General features: G+C 46.2%; 1 protein-coding gene across 1 annotated transcript in view; it reads left to right on the top strand.

Annotated features, from left to right (window-relative positions):
- Positions 1 to 5,836: 5,836 nt before the first annotated feature.
- The window catches only part of TP63 (tumor protein p63), a 154,495-nt gene continuing 154,331 nt past the window's right edge, over positions 5,837 to 6,000 (top strand). Inside the window, exon 1 of the mRNA XM_038417176.2 lies at positions 5,837 to 5,855. The gene's annotated coding sequence lies outside the window, so the exon portion shown is untranslated. The remainder of the gene's footprint in view (positions 5,856 to 6,000) is intronic.

The raw sequence follows: 6,000 nt of genomic DNA, 5'->3' as shown, positions 1-6,000 counted from the left end.
GATGTTGGGGGCAGCTAACCACTTCCTGAAGGTATCTAGAGGGGATGGTTAATATCAACGGCTACCCTTTCACTCTCACCAGCTGCCCTAAAATATATGGGGATGGAGATGCGAAGGGTGTTTGGGAAGGAGTAGGGGGTTCTTTGGAGGTGGATGGTCCTTGCTTTCATCTCCAAGGACCAGGAAGCAAAGCACCAGGTGGGTTTCCTCTGGTTTCTGTCCCTGTACTCTAGGGAACGGTGAGGACTGGATAGCGTCTTCACTTCCCTCTCCTGGGGGACGAGTGGGGCAGGTCTTTCTTGCCTTTCAGAAGCCTTGAGGAGAGTGTGTGCCCAGGGGTCCAGGCATTTTCCTGGCAGCAAGCGGGATTCGGGGAAGCGTCTGAGCAGCATGAACACTGGCCAGGATGGCTGAAAATGGCAAACATTCAGGAAATGAATCATTTCCATGGCCCATCCCTACAAAATAATGCTGTTCAGTGTGCACAGAATGTACTGTTTGCCCAGAGATTAGCCTCCTGTGTATGTGAATTCTGGCACAGGAAAGTGCAATCTTATAGGGGAGCCTGAAGTCCAGGAGGTTTCACAAGTGATATGCTGCACCCATGACCTGTAGGCATTCCCACCGTGCAGAGAAATGCAAGAACCTGGGCTACCTGAACACTGCCTTTTTTGATACCCCTATCAAGACTGACACAGGAAAAGGAGCCGGTTACCTATAGCTTGCTGCAGTGGACTGCCTAAGATGATCTAAATTTAATTAATTAGAGCTGAACTGGATCATTATTTAATGAGATCTAAAACCAATTAATCTTCAGAGCCATGGTGCAAAAGGCACTTGGTTGCTTTTAAAAAGATAATTAAGCGAGGTGTTTACAAAACCCTGTGTGCCTCTGCCTTTGGAGAGGAGATTTTCTCTCTTAAGTGCTTTGGAATGAGCAATTAATTGTCTTATTGCTGTTTGTGTCTGGTGTCATTGTCTCCCTTTGAAAATGCAGTTTCTATCCAAAAACTAAAGGTTGGTCTACAGGGGGGAATCAACCACAAAAGCGATCGCATAATAAACTGTTCCAGAATAGCTCATGTGTACACTCTATTCCAGAATAAAAGTTGTTTTCTTCCAGAATAATTAGTCTGCTTTGGAAGTGCATGAATTATTCTGGAATAAATCACTTTTATTCCAGCATAGTGTGTCCACATGGGAGTTACTCTGCAACAGCTATTCTGGTCAATTACGCTCTGTACACATGCCTTTAGCCTCCATGTGGCTTAGCCTCATCTTGCTTTATAAGAACAGCAGCACATTCACTATCGTATTTAGTATGAAATATTTCTAAATGTTATAGTATCGGAGGAGTAGCCATGTTAGTCTCTATCCACAAAAACAATGAGGAGTCCGGTAGCACCTTAAAGACTAACAGATTTATTTGGGCATAAGCGTTAGTGGGTAAAAAACCATTTTTTCAGATGCAACTAAATATTATAGTGATCCTGTGTGTGTGCCACTGCCCTCCACTGGACAGAATGAGAACTGACCAACTGTGTGTCTTGTGCTTTGTACTGCGGAGCACTAAGCAAGACTCTCCTTCACATCTATCAATAGAGGCCTGTGGATTTGGAGCAAGAGGATATGAGTTCTGTTCCCTGTTCGGCACAAGTGGCCATGGTGTATAACTTAATGTTAAATATTGCACCATTTGATAGGTGTGAAATTGTTACAATGGGCACAATTTTCAAAGTGGCTATATGACTTAGGCACCTACATCCCACTGACTTTCATCGGGACTGAGGTGTACTTGAAAATGTTACCCAATAACTACGAATCAGCAAACACTCTGCAGTATTGCAGCAGAGTTCTTGTGGACGTTTGATTCCAGTGTGTGGTTTTCAGCATCATTGGAAGGCGCTGTGATGTGCGCTGGCTTGGGGCTATTAAAAAGGTAACCTTTGGGGAAAAGATTTAAAGTGGTTCTGTCTTTATAATAAACCTCTCATCTGTTGTTAAACGGAAAGGGTTGGGGTTGCATTCTGACTCTCCACTTGTGCAGTTCACGCATAACTGAGTTGGGAACGTTTTCTGTGCAATCAAGGGGCGCAAGAAGCGTGGCATGAAGTGAGAGAGGGGATTGAGGAAGGGAGATAATTCACCGGTCGGTCACACATGGGCTCGCGATGTCACTGTTTGTCTGTATGGGGGCAGGAGGGGAAAAAACTGGGGACCTGTTAGCAGGGATTTGAAACAAGATGGGCTTAGCAGTTTCCTGAACAAGCTTCAGGGAATGATGTGTCGGGTGGTCTCTGAGACGCAGGCTGGAATTGGCTGTATCCGTCATTCCTGTGGAAATCTGTGGCCCTGCAGTCACAGGGATGTGGTAGGTGTGCACAGGAGTATGCAATTTATACTCTTCCGGGCCAGCGAAGGCAGCCCCGGAGAGTCACTCAGGCCTTCGAAGCCCAATTCTGGACTCTAGTGGGCCTGCACATCTGGCGTACAGAGATGCTCGAGGGAGCAGAGGGATTCGCTTATCAGCAGTGGCTGTTGTGTTTCAGCAGTCACAGGAGCTCAGCCCCTCTGCCCAGAGGCTTGATCTTCTGCTTATTGCCACCTGTCAGCAGTGCTAGCTTTACTGATCCATCCAAGCCTTATCATACGGACTGTAAACTGCAACCTCAGACCATGGCAGATGGGACTCTGGGCTCATGGTAGAGGAGCCCTCTCTACAGACTCCTGCTTTCACCCTCAATGACTTTCACTTCCTCCCTTCTTGGTTGGAACCTTCTTCAGCGGGTCCCTGGGATATCGTACTCTGGCTTCTCTCACTGCATTCTCCTTCTGCTGGAGAAGCTGCATTCAGGATGCATATTTACAAACTGTGATGGGCTTCAGAGCTTTTAAGGGCAGAGGGAACCATAAATTCACCATAAATGGGGAATCGTCTTCGAGCGGGTCTGTTTCTAGTGGGGTCCTGCAGGGTTCTGTTGTTGGCCCTACACTATTTAACATTTTTATCATTGCTGCAGAGAGATCTAAATCTGTTGGTTAAACTGAGCACAAGCAAACAATAAGCTTTTTAATACGGCCAAATGTAAATGTATGTATCTAGGAACAAAGGCCATTCTTGTAGATTGGGAACTACCCTGGGAAACAGGGACTCTGAAAAAGATTTGGGGGTTGTGGTGTATAATCAGCTGAACAGGAGCTCCAAGTATGATGCTAGGTTTCAGAGTAGCAGCCGTGTTAGTCTGTATTCGCAAAAAGAAAAGGAGTACTTGTGGCACCTTAGAGACTAACAAATTTATTTGAGCATAAGCTTTTGTGAGCTACAGCTCACTTCATCGGATGCATTTGATGCATATGATGCTGTAGCCCAAAGAGCTAATGCAATCTCGGGATGCATAAACAGGGGAATTTCAAAGAGGAGCAAAGAGGTTATTTCCCTCTGTATTTGGCACTGATGTGACTGCTGCTGGAATCCTGTGTCCAATTCTGGTGCCCGGAATTCAAGAAGGATGTTGATAAATTGCAGAGGGTTCAGAGAAGAGCCATGTGAATGATTAAAGGATTAGAAAACCTGCCATATAGTGATAGACTGAAAGAGCTCAATCTATTTAGCTTAACAAAGAGAAGGTTATGGGGTGAATTAATTAGTCTATACATATTTCAAAGGGGAACTGTAAAGGAGCGGACTCACCCCTGCGGCGCCTCCTGCTGGTCTTTGGGGATTAGCTCTTTTCCAGTGCGGAGCGCCCTCTGCAGGCCGGTGATCCGCCACAGCTCTGGCCCCCCATGTCCCTCACAGACCCTGGTGCCTCTTTCTCTGGGGTTCTGCCCCCTAACAGTACCCCTACACTCTGCCTCTGGGTCTCCCCTTCCTGGGGAACCCCCAACCCACTGGGGCCTGATGGGAGCGTGGCCCAGCTGTCGCTGCTTCCCCAATCAGCCATCCCCAGCCACAGCCCTCTCCAGGGCTGCTTTTAACCCCTTCTATTTTAGGAGCAGGGTAGCCACCCCGCTACAGGAACAAATATTTAATAATGGCTTCTTCAGTCTAGCAGAGAAAGGTCTAATATGAGCTAATGGCTGGAAGTTGAAACTAGACAAATTCAGACTGGAAATGAGGTGTATGTTTTAAACCTTGAGAGTAATTAACCACTGGAACAATTTACCCAGGGTCATAGTGGATTTTCCATCACTGGCAATTTGTAAATCAAGATGGGATGTTTTACTTAAAAGCTCTGCTCTAGGAATTATGCTGGGGAAGATCTCGTTTTTGTGTTCTACAGGAGGTCAGACTAGAACAAGGGTAGTCAATAGGCAGACAGGAGGTCAGATTAGACTAGTCTGACCTTCTGTCTGACACAGGCCATAGGATTCTGCCCAGTTACCCCTTCATTGAGCCAATAATTTGTTTGGCTAAAGCATCTCTTTGGGGCTATGTCTACATGGCCCTGCAATTTGGATTGCGGGGGTGTGAATAGCAGCGCGCCCCAAAGGGCTGCACTGAAATTCACCCATGTGGACACAAGCTAAAAGGTACCTAGTTTGTGTTAACGTCGTCCTCTTTAAACAGGATGAAAGTAACATGAACTAGGTACCTTTTAGTTCACACTTGCCACATCCCCCTGGGGGAGTTAGTGAGCTCTGCAAGTCACACACACACACACACACACACACACACCATGGTCCAAACTGCAGGGCCCTGTAGGAAAACCCCAAGAAAGGCTCCAGTCTTGATCTGAAGACTTCTGGAGAAGGAAAATCCACTGCTTCGCTGGGGAGTTTGTTCCAATGGTTAATCACCCTCACTGTTCAAAACATGGGCTTTATTGCTAATTTGAATTTGTCTGGCTTTAACTTCTGGCTATTAGTTAGTATGTCCATCTCTGCTAGACTAAAGATCCCTTTAGTATCCAGGGCTCCCTCCCTCCCCAGGAAGGTCCTTGTATGCTGTAATTGGCCAAGAGGGTGTGGTGTTTGGAACGAGGGCAGGGTTCTGCTTTTTATGGTCATTATCTTATAGAGTCGATCTTTGTGGTGAGGGATCTAATGGCTGGCTTGAAATGGTAGGAACCTTGCCAAACCAGCTATTATGGTGAGATTTCTGCCTTCCCTGGCAGATGGTATGAGAGGGAGAGGAAGATGCTGGAGGGATGGTGGCTTCTGAACCTAAAATCTTGACTCAATCCCAGGTGGATCCAAAACTGGGAGGATGAGCCCAGATTGGGAGGTTTCGCCCTGCACACCTTCTCCTGAGGGAGTATGGGATGAAGGTTGGCTTTTGGCCCATCTGTATCTACAAAGCTTTCCTTAGTAGAGATTCCTCAGATCAGCACAGTGGGACAGCTCACCTTGCAGAAAAACTGATATTTAAGAGTACAAAAAGAATCGTGTCCTCCCTGCCAACCTCCACCCACCCTGATCTGGCTGAGAGCTTATCACCTGTCTCCTCTCCGAAATGTTGACACTTCAAAAGCAAATGCTTGTCCCTAGATCCTACCAGCCTCAAATGCTCTACCTGCTGCAGTAGGCAAATGAAAGGGGCTGTTATTGGGCAGTAACTGGACAAGATCCTGAATCAGGAGGTGTATCTAGAGTTAGCATTAATCTTAATTTAAATTCATCTTTCGCCTTTCACTTCTGGGGTCTGTTTTACAGCCACAAATTAAGATCTGCTTAAAAGCCATCATTTTCCAGTCCCGTGCTAATGTTGATTGGTTTATTTCTTAGGAGCAACAAAGCGTGACAAGGCATGTGGCTGCAATGGGAAGAAATTCACTTCAAGGTGTGCAAGACCATCCAAGTGCTTAAGTGTACCATTGGGAGAGAAAGGTATCACTCCCTACCACCTACTCCTGGTAAGCTTCTGTTTGTTGACTTAATGCATGTTATGTGACATGACCTCATATGCTGTGGCCCTAGTATATCGGCAAATTCTGATAGGCACTGAAATATTATTATGTTATTCCCCTTTTTTTACCTGAGCAATTTGGGGTCTAGTGG

The sequence above is a fragment of the Dermochelys coriacea genome, chromosome 9, assembly GCF_009764565.3.
Source record: "Dermochelys coriacea isolate rDerCor1 chromosome 9, rDerCor1.pri.v4, whole genome shotgun sequence".
Taxonomy (NCBI): domain Eukaryota; kingdom Metazoa; phylum Chordata; order Testudines; family Dermochelyidae; genus Dermochelys; species Dermochelys coriacea.
The sequence above is the reverse complement of the archived record's forward strand: the minus strand, read 5'-3'. Positions and strand labels throughout refer to the sequence as shown.